The sequence below is a fragment of the Felis catus genome, chromosome D4 (assembly GCF_018350175.1).
Source record: "Felis catus isolate Fca126 chromosome D4, F.catus_Fca126_mat1.0, whole genome shotgun sequence".
In the NCBI taxonomy this organism is placed as follows: domain Eukaryota; kingdom Metazoa; phylum Chordata; class Mammalia; order Carnivora; family Felidae; genus Felis; species Felis catus.
In genome coordinates this window covers 6239719-6264186 of record NC_058380.1, presented here as the reverse complement: position 1 = coordinate 6264186, position 24468 = coordinate 6239719, and the positions used below count along the sequence as shown (strand labels likewise).

Below are 24468 nucleotides of genomic sequence, written 5' to 3'. Positions count from 1 at the left end.
TAGATTGTTTGTTTGAGATTTTTCATGTTTCTTGAGATAAGCCTGTATTGCAGTGAACTTCCCTCTTAGAAACTCTTTTGCTGTATCCCATAGATTTTAGTATGTCATTTTTCTGTTTTCATTTATCTCTGGGTATTTTTTAATTTCTCCTTTGATTTCTTTGATTTCTCCAATGCTTGTTCATTAGTATGTTGTTTAATCTCCTTGTATTTGTGATTTTTCCAGTTTTCTTCTTGTAATTGATGTCTAGTTTCAAATCATTGTGGTCAGAAAAGATGCTTGATATGATTTCAATCATCTGGAATCTATTGAGATTTGTTTTGTTTTGCTGAACAGGTCATCGATCCTGGAGATGGTACTGTGTGTACTTAAGAATGTGAATTCTGCTGCTTTTGGATGGAATGTTCTTGATCCCTCCCTGTTGTATGTCCCCACACTGGGGATGGTATTTTTTCGCCAAGATCATATTCTGTCCCTCCATCCATTTTGATGTTGTCCTTTTATCCTTTGTTGTGGGGAGAAGTCACCTAGTTTTCACACCATTTTCAGAGGGAAAAGAGGGGAGCACAGGATCTTCCTATGCAGCCATCTTGAAACCCTCCTTCTCTAAGAGCTTGTTAAAATGCAGTTCCTGATTCAGTAGGTCTTGGGTGGGACCCAGGATTCCACACTTCTAACAATTTGTCTGGTGATGCCAAAGCTACCCTAAGGGGAACCAGACTTTGAGTAGCAAGGACCTAGAGTTCAGGTCCTAGATCATTGCCCTAAGTGTCTTCCAGCTTCAATACTTATCAAGCCATCTCCACACCCATGCACCTGCTGGACACTCTGGACATCATCAATGACTTGTGGAGCCCCAGATACGGCATGCTCTTCAAACCTGTGTGGCTTTGTACATCTCTCTGCCCTTCACCCCCCTTCACTGGATGAGCTCCTTCATGTCTCAGCTCACATGTAACATCTTCCATGGAACCCTCCCAATTCCCCAACCTCCCAGGCGTTCAGGTCCTCTCTCCTCTGTGCTCATCACACATAATATGCTATTTACATTTCCTGGTCTGTACCCTAAGGTTGCTCAGGTTATGCCCTACACAAGTGTCCTTAACCAAGGAGGCAAGACGAGGCTGAAGTCCATTCTGTTCTCCACTTATTATTCCTGAGCACTGGCACAGAGCTGCCCCCACCAGGATGAAGGGGTGACTTTTTCCAAATCACATAAAGGGGCCATAGGGGCTGATTGTCTTTTCTACCAGGCGCAGGATCTCATTCATGTTTCCATTTCTATCTCCTAGCCCAGTGCCTGTCACTGCACTGTATTGAGTGAAATGTTTGTTGAGAGATGAGAGAAAGAAATGCAGGGCTACTACAGAGAGGAATGTGCAGATGGTAATTTCATTTGGTTCTAATGGTAAATCAACTAAACTATGAGCAACAGATCTGGGGTTTCCAGGCACCTGGGTGGCTCAGTCCATTAAGCATCTAATTTTGGCTCAGGTCATGATCTCACAATTCGTGAGTTTGGATCCCACATCGGGTGAGCTTGAGGCCCGCATTGGGTGAGCTCAAGGCCCGTATCAGGTAAAACACAAGCCCTGCTTTGGGTGAGCCCCGCTTCTCTCTCTCTCTCTCTCTCTCTCTCTCTCTCTCTCTCCCTCTCCCTCTCCCTCTCCCTCTCCCTCTCCCTCTCCCTCTCCCTCTCTCCCCCACCTCCCTCTCTGTCTGCCCCTCATAAGATTCTCTCTCTCTCTCTGCCCCTCACTCACTTGCTCCCTCCCTCCCTCCCCCCCTTCTCTCTCTTGATAGAGAGAGAGAGAGAGAGAGAGAGAGAGAGAGAGAGATCTGCGATTTGCTCACATGCTGCTAGAAAGGCCAGGTCCTCAAAGCCCCCATTTTACTATAAGGATTATAATAAGTATTAGTGAAAAGAGATGTAAAGGCCACTGTAGAAAGCTTATCAGAATGAGCAAAGAAATAGGCTGCCCACAGTCAGTGCCCAATTGCCATGTCTTCTCAGATCTAGGGGAAGATGAGGGGGACTCTGAAGATATCATTTGGTCATGAGCTTTAGAGGTTATTGAAAGCAGTGGTTTCTACAGCAGAAAGAACATCCTGGAACAAGAAGAGTTGATGGCAAAACTATGAATTCACCTAGGGGGCTCAACTCAGAAACCAAGCAGAATGTGCTAGATTGTGAACCTGAGGCTCCCCTGATAGCTAAGGGCCTGGTTTTTGTGGACAAAGGCCTGGCCCAGACGAAGGGGCCTCTCCGTGCAGTCTTGTAGGTGGGGCTCGTGTGACCTGGTGTGTGAGAGCTCCTCAGTTGTTTCCTTGTGAGTGTGGCTTTGACAAGACTGTAAGCTCCCTGGAGTTGGGGCTCAGCCTCAGACACCCTCTCTCTTCCTGGGATTGTGAGATGCCCTGGGAAGTGAGGTAGGTGCTGGAGTTGCAGGGAGTTTACAGCTGCTATTGATGATGAAGTAAACAACCACGGTTCTAACAATCCTCAGTCAGCATATCCAGAATTTCACCCTGCAACTCTAAAAGAGATTCCTCTGAGCAACATACCAATACCCTGCAGAAACCCAACCTGGACTCTACCTTCTTATAGCATCTTCTTCTCGTTAAAGGCGGTTTCTGAACATGTAAGCGTGGTTTTGCAGTAAGGGGAACTGAGAGTCTTGAGAGCTGCATGTTATCATGTGACTTCAGGATAAAATGTTATTCAAAATAAAACCTAAATAAATTAAACACACACATACACACACACACAGAAGGGAAAGTAGGGTAAGATATCTAAATCCCCATTTATCTCTTACCAGAATTTAATCCTGGATCTCCTTGTCTCCAGCTAGTGTGGCAATCAGAAAGTGCATGGGCAGCATTTTGGGCCATAATTTTTCACCTAAGGGACTTTCTGGTCTTGTTATCTAGGATGAACTTAATGATCAGATGATGTGTAATCACCCCCAAAATAAAAGAGATATGGCCTTTCTGATATATCACCATCATGAGACTTAACACTGATAACTGCCTAAGAATCTACCCGCTGTACTTGAGGCAAGAATTGAATAAAAACAAAGTTTCCTCTTTTTAAGGCAATAAAAAATGCCGACTTCATGTACTTATTCCCTGTGTCATTTCTAGAAGGAATGCAGACTAGTTAATGTCTCTTTTTTTCCCTAAAAAAGCCAGCCAGTTTGCATATGTTATTATTTAAAAAATTACATGTCATTTTGCAAAAATTTGGAAATCATAAAAGAGTTCAAAAAGGAAAGGTCCCTCCAAATGCCACCAACCAGCACAATCTTCCTAGTATCCTACTATAGCTTTTCAAAAGCCATAGAGAAAATCAGCGTATGAAAAGCTATGTTCATATATTCATTAAGTGAATCAGATGCAGGCTATGTTCTTAACTCTGGGGACTGGGGGAATTGTGTAAGTGCAATAATCCAGAAGTGTTAAACGTGAAATTCAAACACTCAGACAGTATGTGACCGTTGATCGTTACACTGTCACTGAATGACAGTGCAAATTTCCTGATCCGTAACGTGACTTTTTGTTCTAAAACAGATTAGAAAGGTTTGGACACACTTGTGTACTGTCTCTACATTTTGGATGAAAGCAGAAAGCACCTTCTTAGATACTAAGATATCTTTTAAGGTTGACACAGGTGCGTACACACACACACAGAAGGAAGGAAGGAAGGAAGGAAGGAAGGAAGGAAGGAAGGAAGGAAGGAAGGAAAAGAAAGAAGAAAAAGGGAAAAAAAGAAAAAGAAAAGAGAAAAAAGAAAAATCCATTCAGGAAAATAGAGAAACCAGACACATTATTTAATAGGCAATTCACATGTATCCTCTTGAAAGAAAGATTAACTCTGGATATTTTGTGACTTCTAAGACATTTCTTCTGAGCATCCATAGCATTTTTCCTTCTTACTTACCTCTTCTTTCTCAGCTTCTTTACCTGGTTCTCAAAAGAAATCTGAAGTGATGTATCTCCTTTGGATGCCTCACAGTAGGCTGCTAAATTTCTTGCTCTGTGATTTGCAATTGCCTTGAAGCTGAGTACTGAAACTGCAAACTTCAAACTTTGATTTAAGCACCAGATATGTTTGAGTTGGTGTGTGTGGATGAGACAACACAGAACCTTGAGATAGCAGAGCTGGGATGGAGGTTCAACATCATCCCCCACATTTTACAGATAAGGAGACTGAGCCCCATGGGGGACTCGAGGCACATTCATGAGAACACAACTCATTTGTGACTTTAAAAATACGTATTTCCTGAAGGTATCTGGGTGGCTCCGTCGGTTAAGCGTCTGACTTCGGCTCAGGTCACCATCTCACAGTTTGTGGGTTCAAGCCCCACATCGTGCTCTTTGCTGTTAGCACAGAGCCTGCTTCAGATTCTGTGTCCCCCCGCCCCTCTCTCTTTGCCCCTCCCCCACTCACACTCTCTGTCTCAAAATAAATAAGTATAGTATGTATATATATATATATACACACACACACATAAATGTAAACATATATATTATATAAATATTTATATATAATTTGTATAACTATATATATAATTTGTATAATATATATATGTATATAAACACACACAGCCTTTTGGACTTATTTTATTTTACGAAACAAAAGAACAGAAATTATTTTGCCTCTCTGGCCTTCTAGAAACGGCTCATGGAATAAGGCTCGTGACGTGAAGTCGGCACTTGATTGTCTTGCACAGAGGAAATCTCAGTTACCACCTCAACCCCAAAATGGCTCATTCTAGGGCCCTAGGGTCTACCCAGTGCAGTGAAAATGGAGGAGAGGCCAGACGTGGGTCTCTTAGCTGTGGTGCCACTTACTCCCCATCGCTGGCTGGTCCTTGGGCATCTGTTGGGCTCTATTACCCTTGGCAGGGTGCAGGTAGGCCCCCACACAGGTTCTCTCTCGGTCACAGGTCTGCCACAAGGGATTCTTGCCACTGCTTTTGGGGTCCCAGTGCTCAGGGCAGGCCATCACAGACATCCCCTTGCACTGGAGCCCTGTGTGAAAGTGTGGGCAGATCCCCAACGCTTACAGAGCCTGCCACAGGCCTGTTGCCCCCAGCTCCCTATTCATGCCAGTCTCGTCCATTCTCCCTCCTCCTTAGGGCCAGGCCACCTCTTTTCCTCTTCACCTCCCATCTCCAGTTCTTATCATCCCAGAGACTTTCTAAAGCAAGGGCAAATATGTGACCCTGAGGCTAGGAAGCCCTGAGCCCCAAGACAGAAAGCCTAGGTTTCTGTTCTTCCTTTCATGGGAGGCTAGAGCAGAAAACAACATCCCCGTTATCCTCAACCAGTTATCTGTGTTATTTTAGACAACCAGTTATTGGAAGTAACCTTTGAAACCCCTTTCTCTTTTAGGATCCATTTCAGGTCCCCAGTTCCCTAATATTTTGCCCATCTTTCTTCATCCACATCTGCTGTTTTTTTTTTTTTTTTGTAATGTTTATTTGTTTTTGAGAGAGAGAGAGACAGAGTACAAGCGGGGGAGGGGCAGAGAGAGAGACACACACATAGAATCCGAAGCAGGCTCCAGGCTCTGAGCTGTCAGCACAGAGCCTGATGTGGGGCTTGAACTCACAAACCATGAGTTCATGACCTGAGCTGAAGTTGGAAGCTCAACCGACTGAGCCACCCAGGCACTCCCACGTCTGCTCTTAAGAAGTGATCTGGTCATCTCAGGTAATCTCATATCCTCATGTGCTTAATGTCTGACTTTCTCCAGATTATAACTGTCATGAATTAAGGATTAGAACTAGGTTAGGGTTAGGGTTAGTGGCGCATAGAAATAATAAGAGTCTAATTTAAGGTTGGTCTCAGAGGAGATAGAGAGAGAGACGGCTGGGAATGAAGTTGAAATATTAAGAAAAAATTTAGAGGGCTTGCTAACAAATTTGCCATGAAGGATGCGAAAGGCAGCAGTCAAGATGAATCTGAGATTTTTTTTTTAATTGACTCATTCAAATGTGCTGTGGGACAGCAAGAGGAAGATGGGGGCTGGTTTATTGGTAAAGGGTGGCGGACAGTGGAGGGCTTGTGAACAGTAAGTCTGGTTTGGAAACTGTAAGATACTCGGGGAGGTTGTCCAGAAGGCAGATAGACTTGTTTTAAGTCAATGTGAGCAGGAAAATCAAAACGAAATTGCGAAGTGGGCAAAGTTATCTTTAGAAACCCCTTTCTCTTTTAGGATCCATTTCAGGTCCCCAGTTCCCTAATATTTATTTATCCACAATCTTTCTTTATCCACATCTGCTCTTAAGAAGCAGTCTGAGCAGCACCTGGGTGGCTCAGTCGATTAAGTATCCGACTTTGGCTCAGGTCATGATCTCGTGGTTTGTGGGTTCAAGCCCCTCGTCAGGCTCTGTGCTAACAGCTCAGAGCCGGGAGCCTGCTTAGGATTCTGTTGTCTCCCTCTCTCTCTGACCCTCCTCCACTCGTGCTCTGTCTCACTCTGTCTCTCAAGAATAAATAAATGTAAAAAAAAAAAAAAAAGAAGCAATCTGATCATCTCGGGTGATCTCAGTTTTGAAGGTGACCTATTGATGAGACACAATGAGTTAGTTCTCTCATGTTGTACTTGAACGCTAATAACACCACTCATAGAACCAGTGCTCACATAGCTCTTTCTGCGTGCCAGGCGCTGCTCCAAATACTGAATGTTTTTCCCAGCACCATGAGGCAGGAAGTATTTTATAAGTGAGAAAACAGATATTGGGAGGCTAAGTGTTCAAGGTCACACAGCCAGTTAACAATGTAGCAGGAAACATCCCCTGGATGGGGGCTCTAGAATCCATTCTTGTAACCACTCTCCTGGGAATGAAAGCATAAGGGTTGAAATATGTAGTAAATTGGGGGGTGAGGTGAGGGGACACTAAGCAAAGTTCCGATTCCATTGTGCAAATTCACTGCGGTCTCATCCTGCTAGCTAATGAGTGCGATGATATGGACTCTGCCCAGAATTAACCTTGGGCAATTCACTTAATCTCTTTCTGTTTCATTTTCCTCATACATAAAAGAAGGAGAAATGACCCATATACAAGTTTATTCCTTATAGCAATGCTTGTAATAGCAAATAGCTGGAAACAACCTAAATATCTCTTGATAGGAAACTGGATAAAAAAAAAATGATTGTACACCCATAAAATAGAATATAAAGCAGTCATAAAAAAGGAGGTGAGGTAGATCTCTATGTACTGCTATAGAGTGATTTCTAGAATAGATTGTTTTACGCACACACAGACCATGGTACACAGCTGGGTATATAAAATGCCACAATTTGAACAAATAGGGGTGATGGGAATATATATATATACATACACACATATATATCTTTATATTTGTACAGGCAAACTTACAGGAAACCTATAGAATTAGCTGCTTCAGGAGCACTGGATGGATGGCCAAGAGAGACGTCAGGAGAGAACCTTTACCAGTTAGGAAAGCCAGCAGGAAATACACAGCATACGCAACAGGTATAATCAAAGGGGGTTTAACAAAGAATGATCTACAAAGGTGTGACAGGGCTAAGGCACCCAACAGAGGATGTGATGTGCCCACCCTTGGGCCAGCTACAGAGGGGAACCATTACCATGCCTAGGCCCCAAGGGACAACAGATCACCTGAACCCAGAGAGAGAAAAATAAAACATGAAGCGAGATGTGGCACCTGGGTGGCTCAGTCGTTTAAGCTTCTGGCTTCAGCTCAGGTCATGATCTCACGGTTGGTGGTTTCCAGCCCTGCACTGGGCTCTGTGCTGATGGCTCAGAGCCTGGAGCCTGCTTCGGATTCTGTGTCTCCCTCTCTCTCTGCCCCTCCCCCACTCATGCTCTGTCTCCCTCTCTCTCTCTTTCTTTCTCTCTCTCTAAAATAAAGAAACATTAAAAAAAAGAAAAAACATGAAGCGAGGATTAGAGAAGGTTTCTAAGCCTCTCCCTTTCAAACGCTACTTAGTTCTTTGAAATCACAACCCATAGCCCCATCTAGTGGCAAAGCGATGCCTCACTGTCCTCAGCACAGTCTCATTTTAGGGGAATTCTATCGCGAGCCAGGCTCTGGGCTCCAACAACACTGGCGTGCGTGAGCCGTTTTCACTGTGAATCATACCCACTTGGTGAATGATCTTATCCCCTAAAGGTAGAGAATAATCATTTTGAGACACAGAATATTTGTTGTGTTTTCCTCTAAAGAGATAGTGGAAATTCACTTAAATTCAGTTTTGCACTAAGTAGTTATGATATTGTCCTGTATTTCAAATCATTACATAAACTTAGAGGTAAGTAGCACACGATCTAAGACTGTCAATCTTCCATAAGCCCACGTTTCAGCTTTGCCACCACCCTGCTCATATGTCCTTACTGCAGTGAATCTCCTAGTCTTAGCAAGCTCCTACTGGAGATTCTAACTTAATTGGGCAGAGATGAGACTCAGGCATTGATTTTTGGGTTTAGTTTTGGTTTTAAGATCCACAGCAGTTTTGGGGCACCTGGGTGGCTCAGTTGGTTGAGTGCCCTACCCTTGGTTTCAGCTCAGGTCATGATCTCCAAGCTTCATGGGTTCAAGTCCCACATGGGGCTATGCACTGGCAGCACGAAGGCTGCTTGGGATTTTCTCTCTTTGTCCCTCTCGCTCTCTGCCCCTCCCCCACTTGCTCTGTCTCTCTCAAAATAAGTAAACTTAAAAAAACAAAGATCCCCAGTGGTTGTAATGGGCACACAGGGCTGGGAGTCCCTGCTTCCTCCTCTGAACTCCCAAAGATTTTTAAAACAACTTTTGTGATCTTTTTTCCTTAATAGAAACATTAATACGATGACAGAGTATTCTTTTTGCTCATCAGATTGACAATAAGCAAACCGTCTGGTGTTTCTGCGAGGAAAATGAGCACTCAATTATATGATGAGAATATAAATTGGTGCACCGGCTTTAGGAACAATGTGGCAACATGTGTCAAAATGCATTCTGTTTGAGCCAGTGATTCCACTCCTAGGGATTCATCCTATGCACCTAATCCTACATAGGGATAAAAATGCCTGCGAAGGAACCCTCATTGCAACATTGTACACACAGCAGAAGATGGAAAGTAACTGCAGTGTGTCCTGAGAGAGGACTGGTAAGGTAGTTACAGAACACCTACGCAGTGTTATCTTGAGCAGTCAGAAAAAAAGAGGTATATCTATAGAGACACAGAAGAACCGTTCTAAGGTATACCATTAAATAGGAAAAAAGATCCAATCCAACGTTATAGAATGCTCACATTGTGCCTCTTTACAAAAGAAGGCATATGTCTTGATCTATGCTTGCAAATGCATTGAGTATCTTTACAAGGACACACAGGCACCTGTTAAGAATGACTGCCTGCCTGTAGGAAAGCATACTACACCCGATGGGTGTGGGTCAGCCAAATAACAAAAGATAATTTTGTAAAATTCCCCACATGTTTGAAAATAATTGAAACACACTTATAAATAAGTCATGTATCAAAGAACAAAGGATCATAGAAATGTAAAAACACTAAAAACTGAATGATAATGAAAATACTACCTACCGTGTCCTGTAGGATACAGCTAAAGTTGTCCTTGGAAGGAAGTTTATTAATTTAAATGCTAATTGTAGAAAAGAAGAAAGTTGAGAGTTAGCTATGTGTTCAACTTCAGAAATTACGAAAAGACCAATAGGGAAAAAAAAAAAGTAGAAGGAAGTACATAGTAAAGACAAAAATAGAAGTTCATGCAAAAAGTTAACAAAGATGCGGGGCGCCTGGGTGGCTCGGTCAGTTGAGCGTCTGACTTTGGCTGAGATCATGATCTCATGGTTTGTGGGTTCGAACCCCACGTCACACTCTGCGCTGACAGCTCAGAGCCTAGAGCCTGCTCTGGATTCTGAGTCTCCATCTCTGCCCCTCCCCCTTGTGCTCTGTCTCTGTCTTCTCAAAAATAAATAAATGTTTAAAAAAAGTAAACAAAGATGCAAAAGAGAGAGTTAATAAAGTACAAATTCTGTCTTATAGGGAAATCTCTGCTGAGATGGAACAAGAGAAAAAAGAGAGAAAGAACAAGCAACACTGGGGTGGAAGGCACATAACCGAAGATAAGGCAGAGATTTTTTAAATTGTGTGCATTGAGGTCAAGCATATGAAAATTTAAGTGAAATGGACAAATTCCTAAAAAAATATAACATCAAAACTTACTCAAAAATAGAGAACCCAAATTGCCTTTTAGCTATTGAAGAAGCATAATCAATATTTTAAAGTCTTCCCAGAAAGGAAATATTAAGTTCACATGTTTTCACAGATGACGTACAACAGGTTTTTAAGGAAGATATCACTCCAATCGTTAAAACTGTCTCAACAGAAAAAGAGGGAATACAACACAACTGATTTTCTGAGATTAATGTAACCTTGGTGTCAAGATTAAGTAAGGACAGTACAATAAAGAACCATCAGGGACCAATCCCAACCAAAAGCATAGCTATAAAATTCAAATAAAATGCCAATAAAACAAACCAAGGAGTTTATTTTAAAAACACAATACATCATAAACACGCTGTTTTTTTTTTTCAGAAATGAAAGGGTAGTTAAACACTAGAGAATATACAATTATAATTCAGTACATTAACAAATTAAAGGGGAAAAACACACAGTCATCTCAAAAGCTGCAACAAACAATACTAGTGTTGAAAAAAAGAGAAGCAGTCGCTAAAAAATCAGGAAGAAGATGAAGAAGCCCATTTGCTTCTTTTCAGGATCATACTGGATTTCCTAACAAGTGCAGTAAGACAGGAAAAAGAAGTAACAAAACTCAAAGATGGGAGAAAGCATGGGGTGCCTGGGTGGCTCAGCCAGCTGAGTGTCCGACTTCTGCTCAGGCCATGATCTCACAGTTCATGGGTTTGAGCCCCGCATCAGGCTGTGTGCTGACAGTGTGGAACCCGCTTTACATTCTCTGTCTCCCTTTCTCTCTGCCCCTCCCCTGCCCACATGCTCTCTCTCTCTCTCTCTCTCTCTGTCTCTCTCAAAAATAAACATTAAAAATAATTAATGGGAAAAGGCAGTAAAAGGTAGATGTATTGGAGTAATCTTTATTTATAAAGATATAATTGTCTACATAGGAAGTCCCAAAGGATCTAAAGGCAAATGATTGGAAATAACAGAGCTCAGTACATGGTTGAATAGAAGACCAATACACTCAATCATATATAATTTCTTTTTTTATTTAATTTATTTTTTTAAAGTAAACTCTACTCCCAATGTGGGGATTGAATTCATGACCCCGAGATCAAGAGCCTCATGCTTTACCGATGGAGCCAGCCAGGCACCCCTCAGATATTATTTCTAAACATTGGCAACAAACAGAGATATAATTTTGGGGAAAAACACAGTTTGCAATAAGAATTTAAAAAAATTAGCTACATCTAATGAGAAAGTGGTTATAAGACCTACATGGAATAAATTCTAAAACCCTATTCAAATAACATCAGAGAAGACCTTTTACAGAAATAAATGGTGGGGCACCTGGGTGGCTCAGTTGGCTAAGCATCTGACCCTTGATTTTGGCTCAAGTCATGACCCCAGGGGTGTGGGATCGAGCCCACATTGGGCTCTGTGCTGAGTGAGTGTGGAGCCTACTTGAGACTCTCTCTCTGCCTCTCCCTCTCTCTCTGCACCTCCCCTGCTTGCACGCATGGTCTCTCTCTCCCTCTCTCAAATAAATAAATGGTGAAGGGTCTTCAATAGGAAGAACTCTGTCAGTCCTCCCCATTCTGATCTATAGATTCAATGTAATTTAATTCCAAATCCTAATGGTTTCCTCCTCAAACTGATAAGCTGATTCTAAAACTTGTATAGATGAACAAAGATCAAAATATAAAATAACAAAGACTCTTAGAGAAGAATAAGGTAGAAGGACTCACCCTATCAGATTTTTAAGACATTCAAAACTAAGGATTTCATTTCTTCAAAAGACCCCACGAAAGAATCTGTAGACAAGCCACAAACCAATAGCAGATATTTGCAACATGTATAATCAGTGGTGTGCCAATCAATGTTTAAAAGCTAGCTGTCCATGACTTGTAGGGTTGGATGATTTCCATGGAACAGATAATCCCATCAAGGCCACTTTCAAGCTACCAATGTGATGTCACTAAATACAGAGTGAGGAAGAGATGGAAATGCACAAAATTGCTCTTGGCCAAACCAGCTCCAGCACACCGGTGCATCTGACCCTAAAGCACTTGTTCCCATCATATATAAAGAACTCCCTTTGTATATCAATAATTAAACATCCCACAGTGCCACAGAACATGGGTAAAAGTCATGGGTCGTCATTTTGCCGAAGAGGAAATATAGGGAATAGAAACATAAAATTATATTCTCCACCCTCACTAATAATTCCATAAATGTTAATTAAGATGACAGTCAGAAACCATATTATACTCTCCAGATGGGCTAAAATTAAGAAATACTACTCCACAAAGTCATTGCGAAGACTTGTATCAAGGGCAGCTCCTAAGCAATGCCGGTGTGAGTATATAAATTGGCACAAATGCTCTAAAATGGAACTTGGCATTATCTCATAAAGTCGAACATTCGAATACCCAACAATCCAGCGATATGCACTCTTAGGTACCTACCGTAGGGGAATTCTTGCCCAAGTGCACCAGGAGGCACAGACCTGAGTGTCGACAGTGGCACTTTTTGTAACAGTAAAAAATAAGAACAAAAACATTCTAACGAAATGTATCAGTCCAGGTTTGTTCAAACCAGCTGAGCCACTATAGAAAGAAACACTGTAATGGGTTTATTAGAGGGATTTGATTGTATGCAGTATAAAAGCTGGTTGCACTGTCTATGCGAGGCTGTCATTCTGTGTTTCTTGCTGGAGCTAAAATCCCCGGAATGGGTAGTGGGGATGTGAGCGGGGGAAGCCAGGACAAACTGGAAGCCCCAAGGAATCTGCATTCGTCTCTCACCACTTCCACACCTTTAGTGTGTTCATCACGGAGTTAAACACGCACCTGACCCAAGAGTTGGAGAACCTGAAGCAGGTCCTGAAGGAGTGGGAGAGGCTATGGGTCTGCACAGACCTCCTCAGTGTAGAAATATGGCTGCTTCTTCACCTGCACCTTTTGTTTTGGGCGCGCGATGTCTCTTGTCTTTTCATGTGACACGTCTAAGAGGCTTAGAGAAGTGAAGTGACTTGTAACCGAGAAACCCATATTTACATATATATACATTTATTTAATTCCGGTATATACATACGTTATATTAGTTTTAGGTGTACAATATAGTGATTCAGCAATTCTATACATTACTCAGTGCTCATCACGATAATTGTACTCCTTTTTTAAAAAGTTTATTTAGGGGCGCCTGGGTGGCTCAGTCGGTTAAGCATCCGACTTCAGCTCAGGTCATGATCTCATAGTCAGTGAGTTCCAGCCCCACGTCGGGCTCTGTGCTGACAGCTCAGAGCCTAGAGCCTACTTCTGATTCTGGGTGTCCCTCTCTTTCTGCCCCTCCGCTGCTCCTGCTCTGTCTCTCTCTGTCTCAAAAATAAATAAATTTTAAAAAGTTAAAAAAATAATAAAAAGTTGATTTGTTTTGAGGTGGGGGGAAGGATAGAGAGAGAGGAAGAAAGAGAAAGAATCTCAAGCACACTCCATGCTATCAGCACAGAGCCCCACACAGGGCTCAAACTCCTGAACTGCAAGATCATGACCTAAAGTAAAATCAGGAGTTGAACACTTAACCAACTGAGCCACCCAGACACCCCATGATAATTCTACTTTTAATCCCCATCACCTATTTCACCCATCCCCTTACCCACCTCCCCACTGGCAACCATCAGTTCTCTACAGTTAAGAATCTGTTTTTTGGTTTGTCTCTTTTGTTTGTTTCTTTGTTGTTTGTTTCACAAATTCCACATGAGTAAAATCATGTGATATTTGTCTTTCTCTGACTGACTTCACTTAGTTTTATACTCTGTAGCTCCATCCATGTTGTTGCAAATGGCCAGATTTCATTCTTTTTATGGCTGAGTAATATTCCACTCTATACATATGTCACATCTTCTTTATCCATTCATCAGTCCATGGATACATGGGTTGCTTCCATAATTTGGTTGTAAATAATACTTCAGTAAACATAGAGGTGCATATATCTTTCTGAATTAGTGTTTTGTATTCTTTGGATAAATACCCAAAAGTTGAATTACTGGATCAGATGGGAATTCTATTTGTAATTTGTTAAGGTTTGTGTTAATGTTTACTCATTTACTTTTTTAAAAGAGAGAGAGAGAGAGAGAGCAAGCAGGGGAGGGACAGAGAGAGAGAGGGAGAGAGAGAATTCCAAGCAGGCGCTGCAACTGATATGGGGCTTGAGCTCACGAACTGTGAGATCATGACCTGAGCTGAAACCAAGAGTCATATGCTTAATCGGCTGAGCCACCCAGGTCCCCCTATTTGTAATTTTTTAAAGAAACCTCCATACTATTTTCTACAGTGGCTACACCAGTTAGCATTCCCATTAACAGGGCAAGAGGGTTCCCCTTTCACCACCTCCTCGCCAACACCTGTTTCTTGTGTTGTTGATTTTGGCCATCCTGACAGTTGTAAAGTGATATATCATTATGGTTTTGATTTGCATTTCCCTGATGATAAGTGATGTTGAACATCTTTTCATGTGTCTCTTGGCCATCTGGATGTCTTCTTTGGAGAAATGTCTGTTCATGTCTTCTGCCCCTTTATCTATTTTGTATTCTGCCTCCTTATCAGATACGTCATTTGTAAATATCTTCTCCCATTCCATAGGCTGCCTTTTATTGTGTTGATGGTTTCCTTTGCTGTGCAGAAGCTTTTTATTTTGGTGTAGCCCCAATGGTTTATTTTTGCTTTTATTTCCCCTGCCTCAGGAGAGGTATCTAGAAAAGTGTTGATTTTGTCAATGTCAGAGAAATTACTGCCCATGCTGTCTTCTAGGATTTTTATGATTCCAGGTCTCTCGCTTAGATCTTTAATTTGTTTTGAGTTAATTTTTGTGTATGGTGTATAAAAGAGGCCAGTTTCATTCTTCTGCAAGTAGCTGTCCAGTTTTCCCAGCATCATTTGTAGAAGAGGCTTTTTCCCATTGCATATTCTTGACTCTTTTGTTGAAAATTAATTGAACATGTAAGTGTGGGTTTGATTCTGGGTTCTCTATCCTGTTCCATTGATCTATGTGTCTATTTTTGTGCCAGTACCATACTGTTTTGATTACTACAGCTTTGTAGTGTGTCTTGAAGTCTGGGATTGTGATGCCTCCAGTTTTGTTCTTTTTCAAGATTGCTTTGGCTATTTGAGATTCTCTTGTGGTTCCATAGAAACTTTAGAATTGTCCATTTTGTTATAGTTCTGTGAAAAATGCTGTTGATATTTTAATAGGAATTGCATTAACTCTGTAGGTTGCTTTGGGGAGCACGGACGTTTTAATATTTCTTCTCCCCATCCATGAGCACGGAATATCTTTCCATTTGTTTGTGTCATCTTTGATTTCTTTCATCCATGTTTTATAGTTTTTAGAGTGTAGTCCTTGGTTTATTCCTAGGTATTTTCTTCTTTTTGGTGCAATTATGGATGGGACTGTTTTCTTAATTTTTTTTCTGCTACTTCATTATTAGCGTATAGAAATGCAACAGATTTCTGTATTTTGATTTTGTATCCTGCAACCTTGCTGAATTTGTTTATCAGTTCTAGTAATTTACTGGAAGCCTATTTTTAAGAAATATCCTTATGCATCTGAAACTCTTTTCTAAAATTTTTTAAATGTTTATTTTTAAGAGAGAGAGAGAAACAGAGTGTGAGCAGGGGAGGGGCAGAGAGAGAGGGAGGCACAGAATCTGAAGCAGGCTCCAGGCTCTGAGCTGTCAGTATAGAGCCTGATGCAGGGCTCAAACCCATGAACTGATCATGACCTGAGCTGAAGTTGGATGCTTAATTGACTGAGCCACCCAGGCATCCCCTGAAACTCTTTCCAAAAGAGTACATGTCAGTGTTTTGGATTGGGGTACATACTATTCCTCCTCTCCAAGGGACATCCCTGACCCATGGACTTGTGCCTCTTGCCTCTGATGATACCATTATGCAGGCTTAGGTCGATTTGCAATAACAGATCTACTTACATAATTATTCACCAAAGGAAATTACTCATTCTACTGCAAATAGATGTGATCTCAGGACTGATTTCCTCTTGGATCTTTATAATATAATCTTAACTAAATCTGAGCGCTGCATCTAAATGTTCATTTTATTTAAATGTGAATTACTGGCTTTGAGCTGTGGCCAAGTTCTCAATGCTCTATCCAAATCTGGCATCATATTATCCATGGTTTCTCTGTGACTACTAATCTAAGGGGAACAAAAACACTCTTTGGTGGAAGAGGATAGTAAATTCCTAACCTTCATTTCTCTCTTCTTCACTACTCATCTAGGAGGCAGTTTAAATCCACCGCTAAAACACAGCATTACAATTCAAATTATTTTGGGGCTCCCGGCTGGCTCAGCCACTGCAGCGTGTGACTCTTGATCTTGGGGTCGCGAGTTCAAGCCCCACACTGGGTGTGGAGCCTACCTTAAGAAAAACAAAAGAATTAAAATTATTTAAGAGAATAAGTCCTTGTCAATGCATTTATTGTGGGCAATAGTAATAACACAGAGTCCCAGTACTGGGGGAGTGTTTGGATAATCTCCTCAAGAATATTACAGCAACGTATAATTTGATGCAAATTTTTCTTCCTCTGTCTTTAAAATCATTGGGCTGGGGCACCTGGGTGGCGCAGTCTGTTAGGCGTCCGACTTCAGCCAGGTCACGATCTCGCGGTCCGTGAGTTCAAGCCCCGCGTCAGGCTCTGGGCTGATGGCTCAGAGCCTGGAGCCTGTTTCCGATTCTGTGTCTCCCTCTCTCTCTGCCCCTCCCCCGTTCATGCTCTGTCTCTCTCTGTCCCAAAAAAATAAATAAATAAATAAACATTGAAAAAAAAAAATAAAATCATTGGGCTTAGAGTAATTAGAGTTGAATGCAACTTTATATTAGGTGTTTTGCCATGGTTTTATATTTTGAATAACAGATGCTTTATTTTATAACTAATGTAGTTTTAAACAGGGCTATTCCCATATGCTTCTACACATGTTTACAGACACTTATATATGTATATACATATATATATGTTTATTTTTGCGAGAGACAGAGAGGTAGAGCGCAAGTGGGGGATGGGCAGAGAGAGAGAGAGAGAGAGAGAGAGAGAGAGAGAGGGAGACACAGAATCCGAAGCAGGCTCCAGGCTCTGAGCTGTCAGCACAGAGTCCGACGCGGGGCTCTAACTCACAAACTGTGAGATTGTGACCTGAGCTGAAGCTGGACACTTAACAGACTGAGCCACCCAGGTGCTCCTATTTATATATATATATATATATATATATATATATATATATATATATTCTTTTTAATACATTTTATGTTCAGGTTTTTGTGTGTGTGTGAAAGAGAGAGAATGCGCACAAGCGAGCAAGAAGGGAAGGGGTAGAGAGAGAGGGAGAGAGAGAATCCCAAGCAAGTTCAATGCTGTCAGTGCAGAGCCCAATACGGGGCTCGATCGCATGACCTTAAGATCATGACCTGAGTTGAAATCAAGAATCAGACGATTAACCAATTGAGCTGCCCAGGTGCCCCTACAAACACTTATATTTTAATGAAAGGAGACATGAATAACAAATACTTTAGTTTAAATCATTCCAGTGACTGAAAATCTAGTTTCCTAAAGTGAATTGGAAGGTAATGATTCAAAGTTGCAATTGTTTCTCTGCCAAACGATTTGTCAGTTGAGTTCTCCTGCTGACATTAAAATATCATTTAATTCACCAAAACGTAATTCATAGTCTGCTTTTCTAGGAATGTGTTTTTTACGAAGTGAGATATATTGATACTTCTTTCATTTCAAGTCACCTCTATTCTTTTTTGGTAATTTATTTTGACTACTAATAAGATCGTTTACAACAGGGACGCCTGCGTGGCTCAGTGGGTTAAGCGTCTGACCTTGGCTCAGGTCACGATCTCACGGTTCATGAGTTCGAGCCCTGCTTCCAGCTCACTGCTGTCAGCACAGAGCCCCCTTCAGATCCTCTGTCCCCCTCTATCTCTGCCTCTCCCCCGCTCACGTTCCCTCTCTCTCAAAAATAAATAAACACTTTTAAAAAAAGACAGTTTACAATAAAATGCCCCCACAACCCACATATTTATAAATCTACCTATTGGGTTATATTCTGATACGGTTATTATTCAGAGACCTCGAAAGAGAGACAGGCAAACCTCCTTTTGCAAAGAGGAAAACACTACCAATCAACTGAGCTGAGATAATTTCACACACAGACGATAATAGGCTGCTTTGACCTTTTCCTTCTTTTACTCCTTTTTTTTTAAGTTTATTTATTCATTTTGAGAAAGACAGAGGCGGTGCAAGTGGGAGGGGCAGAGGGATAGAGAGAGAATCCTAAGCAGGCTCCGTACTGCCAGCGCAGAGCCCGATGGGGGGCTTGAACCCACAAAACACTGAGATCGAGACCTGAGCTGAAGTGAAGAGTCAGATGCTTTGCGGACTGAGCCACCCAAGTGCCCCTCCCTTTACTCTTTTGGGTCTAGACCTGAGGGGTTAAGGTGTCTGCATATGTGCCCCTGGCCTGTGGGTACCTGCCACAAACTGGGTGTTCGGGGAAGCAGACTCTGAGACAGACATTAGGGTACAGGAAGTTTATTGGGAAGTGCTCTTGGAATCAAACCAGCGACTGCTCTGGCTTAGGCCCGTATTAGGGGAGAGAACAATGCCTTCCCCCCCAGGCTAAGGGGAAGATGAATCTAGAGGGTTTACAGCCCAGCTGTTCTCCACATCAACATTCTCCTTCCAGTGCCAACTTTGGAAGAAATGTTTATTTTAATTAAGGCAGGCAATACTTTTTTAAATCCAGGATCTGTAAATACTTATTGTGGAACACTTTTTGAGATTTGTAATTTCAATTATCATCTTCATGATCAATGAGCGATTTAGAATAATACAGCATTGTACTGAAAGGAGCTTGCTAGATATTTATTTCAGTGTCTTAAGAATTAAAAAATTAGTGTTTTCTGCCTTTTAGAAAATGTAAATTTTTTTTCCTCCAACTTTGCTTTTGTTGTCATCTTTACGTGGCCTCCTAGGGCTCTCCTTGGCCTTCTGCACCTGTTCTTGCTGTCAGTTAGGTAGAGATGTTTGGCAAGAAGGAAAAATCTGAGCGGGACCCACCCAGCTTTTATATCCTGCATGGCTGAACTTTAATGAAAGTTTGAGCTTTGCCAAAAGTCTGGTCTCCGCTGACTGGGGAGGAAAAACAGTTGGAAAAAAAAATGCTTTGAGCATGGGAACCATGTAATTTCATTTGAACTAAGGAATTCCAAAAATACTTGCTTATTGAAAGGGCAGTTATGTTTTTTGTGTTGGAACTTGTTTTGGAGAATAAGAAATACCAGCTCTTCCCTCCCTTACTTTCTCTCATAAACATAAAAAAAAAAATTAGAGACTGGGTGTCTGGGTAGGAAAATAGTGCAGAGAGTGTAAGGTGGACCGCGAAAGAGACCTTGCTTGGGACATCTATCCACTCTTCTGTGACCTATTGAGCCCCCTCAGCTTGAAACCACCCTCTCCCCACTCTGATGGTAATTCAGGGCTCCATCTGGCCACGTCTCCAAGATTACAGTAGTTGGAGTGATACCCAGACATTTTGTCAGTTCTTCTCACTGATGCCAATGCAAAGGCTGTGCTAGCAGAGAGACAGAAACTTCTGGGTCCCTGCTGGGCAACCCGGTCAAACAGAACATTTTTAAAAGATTTTTTTAATGTTTACTTTTATACTATTAAAAACTATTGTTAATGTTTATTTATTTTTGAGAGAGAGAGAGAGAGAGAGAGAGAGAGAGAGAGGGAGGGAGGGAGGGAGAGAGAGGGAGAGAAAATGAACAGGGGAGGGGCAGAGAGAGAGGGAGACAGAGGATCCAAAGCAGGTTCCACGCTGTCAGTGCAGAGCCCTGTGTGGGGCTCAAACTCACGAACTATGAGACCCTGACCTGAGTCTAAGTCAGACTCTTAACCAGGTGAGTCACGCAGGTGCCCGAAGCAGAACATTTTTAGGTGGTGTCTGACAACTGATCTCCGTGAGGCAATCAGGTGTTAATAAAAATATTCACAACTAGCATTTGGGGGAATATGTACTATTGTCAATCACAATATTGGGGACTTTTACACGAGTGACACAATTCAATCCCTACAACACTCTTTTGTGGAGTTTTGAAGTTTAGAGAGGTTAAGAACCCAGATTTTGGGGGCACCTGGGTGGCTCAGTCGGTTAAGTCTCTGACTGCAGTTCAGGTCACGATCTCGCGGTTCGTGGGTTCGAGCCCTGCATTGGACTCTGTGCTGACAGCTCGAAGCCTGAGCCTGCTTTATATTCTGTGTCTACCTCTCTCTCTGCCCCTCCCATGCTCACATTTTCTCTCTCTCTCTCTCACTCTCTCTCTCTCTCAAAAATAAACATTCAAAAAATTAAAAACAAAAACAAAAAAAGAACCCAGATTTTGAAAACAAGCAGTCTGTCTCCAGAGCCTTTGTTCCTTTTCCCTCATCTGTGAGCCCTGGCTTTTGACAATGGGTTTCACTGTGCTTGATTAGAATCTTAGGCACCAGTGTAGCAGATGCTCTTGGTGCTCTGACCATGTCTCCTTGGGGCTTCAGCAACCGCCAGCAGGTGCACCACCTTGCAACGGCTTTTTCTAGTGGCCGGAGATCCAACCATGAGCGTGGAAGCCCAGTGTGTGGAGATTTAACACCTCCCAGGAGCAGCCCCTCTCTGATGACTGATAAGAGTTGGTGTATAACTCTCTCGCTCCCTCACTTCCCAGGTAGAATACCTCAGAGGCACGGGTCCCACACTGCTTCCCAGAATTCCTCAGAGGGACTAAGCACCTGTTACCCATGGTGCCAACAAGCTTGGAAACACTCCTTTTGTTGGTCGTCTTCCCTACCATGTCTTACTTTCCCTGCTGGAATTTTCCGACATCACCACCCAAACAAACTATTTGTGTGTGTATTTATGTCTCAGAGTCAGCTTCTGGGGAAACCAACACGAAGACAAAGAATAAAGGTGAGTCTATGAAGGAAGAGAACCCAGGTAGAAAAGGTGCTGCATTGTTGGAAGGAGAAAGGTGACAGTGTCTTTGCGAGACAGAGAGGATTACTGAACGTTGACACACTGGATGGTTGCTTGACTGCTCAGTTGGGTGGACCTCCTTTCAGAAGTTCTCTTTTGCTTCATTCTTTCTTACCTTATATTTGTCCAAAGTGTAATGAAAAGTCAGAGAACCCAAGAAATGCTATTATTGATAACTGGAATAATAAAACAAGATAGAAATGCCCACATGTTCGAAAAGAATGCTGAGGATGTAATCATAGGAAACGAATAAGGAAATTGTTAGTATGCTTTCATGATGAAGAAGCTTAGAAATGTCCATTTTTTAAAAATGTATGTATTTATTTGGGGGGGGAGGGGCAGGGAGAGAGGGGAAAGAGAATCCCAAGAAACCTCTGCGCTGTCAGTGCAGAGCCCAATGAGGGCTCGAACCCATGAACCGTGAGATCATGACCTGAGCTGAAATCAAAGTCCAACAACTCAGCCCCAAGACTGAGCCACCCTGGTAACCCAGAAATGTCCAGTATTTTTATCAAGTCTATAGGAGAATGAGGATGATAGTCAACATGGTAATAACGTTGTTTGGTGACTGATGGGGAGTATACTCATCATGGTGAGGGTAGTATAATGTACAGAATTGTTGAATCACTGCATTGTACGCCTGAAACTAATATAACATTGTATGTCAACTATACCTCAGTTATACAATGTTTTTAATAGAGGATGATTAAGCCTTAAGTAAATGTTTCTTCTAGTGAATACTTTAGCCACAAGAGGGAACTATGTGAGCAAAAATTGGATATTTCGAGATAATCTCTAGAGGACCTCAGCACCCATGCCCATCCCTGGAGTCTTGAAGCATCCCAATATGTCTGCCACATTTTAGCCAAATAGTGTTTTGCCCATAGACCTGGGCTACAGAGCTGAATAACTCCTCTCTGCCTTTTAAGAGACATTAACAGGTAAACTGGCTTTTATCCACCACATCATGGGAAGAGGTGGCCTTTGCAGCAAAGTGTGCACAGGCAATGGCCAACTTCCTTTCCTAATCCATACACTAGGCTCATCTACTGATCTATGCCCCTGTGCTTCCCCCACCTGGTTAGGGTAAAAACATGGAAGGAGCTCTTGCCATCCTTGTCCATTTTCTTCTTTGCTATTGAAGAATCCTGAGATGACCAACAAGGAGGTTGCTTGGGGCCTTGGAAGTGTTGGTGGAGAGGAGTCGCTGGGACCCTGTTCTCCCTTCTCAGAGTCCTGCAGAAGGAGATCCTCACATGCTGGGAAGCAGCAGGAAGTGCCACACAAGGCAAGAGCACAGCTACCTTTGGAGGAGAGTAAGACCCCGCAGTGCATTATGCTGGGCATTTTTAGGGAGTGACTTGGGAAGGGAGAGAGACTTCCATTGGTGAATCAAATTTGGAGCTGAGGTGGGTGGGTTAATGTTGTTAAAATTCTATCCAGTTATTAAACGGTTAATTCCTGGTTCATGTATTGCCTCTGACATCATACCTGGGTGATGTGATTCCTTCTTCTCTCTCTTCCCTCCACTGCTGATTTTCAAGAGTCCCCACGACCCTTTGGATAAATTCTTGTCTTCATTATTGCTTAAGCTACAAAGGATGTTGTCCTCCAGGTGAATGTGAAAATGCTGATTTCACTCAGTTTCTTAGCAGAGTAATTTTTCTTTCTTTTCTTTTTTTTAAAGTTTATTTATTTATTTTGAGTGGGGGGCAGGGGGAGAGAGAATCCCAAGCAGGCTCCACACTGGCAGCATGCAGCCTGATGTGGGGCTCAAATCCACAAACCGTGAGATCATGACCTGAGCCAAAACCAAGAGTCAAGTGCTCAATTGACTGAGCCACCCAGGTGCCCTAGCAGAACAATTTTTCTGCAGGAAGCACTGAGCCAAAAAAAAAAAAAAAATTCTTAGGAATTAAAAAAAAATTTAATTAGCAAGTCAGCCGAACATAAATTACTAGGTATATCTAGTTAGTGAGAAAATAAGTCTGTGGAAAGAGACAATATAGTGAAATTGATAAGCTCAAGTCTGTGGAAGGAGACAATATAGTGAAATTGATAAGCTCAAGTTTGGCCTCCATTGCTTCCCAAGTCTGTGAACCTTGAGTCTCTCTAGAAGCCTCAGTTTTTTCGTCTGTGAAACAGGGATGCTCTCTATCTCATACGATTGTTAAGAGGATAAAAATTAATTAACGCAGAGTGCTTCGAGCAGTCCCTAGCACACAATAAGGGCTGAATAAATAATGGTTACTGTTATTTGTGAGACAGAAGCCATCATTAGGAAGGTCTCCTTTGTTCTAAGGCATGGAGTACTCTGAACTCTTGGTTTCTAGCATTAAAAAAAGTGAAAATCTGAGTAGATAGGTACTATGACTGTCTTCATTCTCTGGATGGGGCACAGTTAAGGGGGGCTCAGTGGGCCAGCACTGAAGCACGAAAGTGAGTGGGATGAGCCACACAGTCCATCAGCACAGTGGGCTCGACTCACTCCTGATGGTTGCTACTGAATGACCTCCGGTCACGCCAACCACAGTCTTCATTTGCTTTCAATGGCAGGGTTGCTACGTCCTTCAGACAGCTCTTTCCATCAGGAAATCAAGAAAACTCTGGCTTGCCAGAGGAGGGATTGGAGGAGGGATCATGCTTCCATCAACCAGGAATCCAGTGTACCTTCTGACTTATTTCCGTGCGGGGAGGACAACGGGCAGGTGCGGTTCGGAAACTCTAGCACATGTATAAAGAGAGTATAAAAGGGGGGCACTTTAGCTATTTTACTCCTAATCAACTCTTTGTCAGCCTTATTAAAATGCATGAGAATCACCGGGGTATTTGTTAAAAATGCTAACTCTTGGCCTGGGACTTGGCCAAGGAATCCACACTTAAATTCTCCAGGTAATTTTGATGCAGTCGATGAGCAGACCACACTTTGTGAAAACTGATGTCCTCAATAACAAATGAACATACTTTAAAAAAAACCCACTTATTCTTCTGGTTATGAGAGAAAAAAATTAGAAAATGCTTATAATACAAAGGAAAATAGAACGCAGTCATAATGATACTTTCTACAGATGACTATCGCAAATACTTGATGGCTATCCCTCTAAGTTCTCCTTTAAAAAATTTTTTTTTCAACGTTTATTTATTTTTGGGACAGAGAGAGACAGAGCATGAATGGGGGAG

General features: G+C 42.1%; 1 protein-coding gene across 4 annotated transcripts in view; it reads left to right on the top strand.

The window, feature by feature from the left end:
- The window catches only part of PDCD1LG2 (programmed cell death 1 ligand 2), a 111637-nt gene extending 87169 nt beyond the window's left edge, over window positions 1-24468 (top strand). The window contains exon 9 of one of the 4 annotated variants that reach the window (XM_045042446.1): window positions 23845-24468. The gene's annotated coding sequence lies outside the window, so the exon portion shown is untranslated. Of the gene's footprint in view, window positions 1-7381; window positions 7650-23844 lie in introns of those variants that run through there. The other 3 variants (XM_023242193.2, XM_045042448.1, XM_045042447.1) reach the window with 3 other exon arrangements.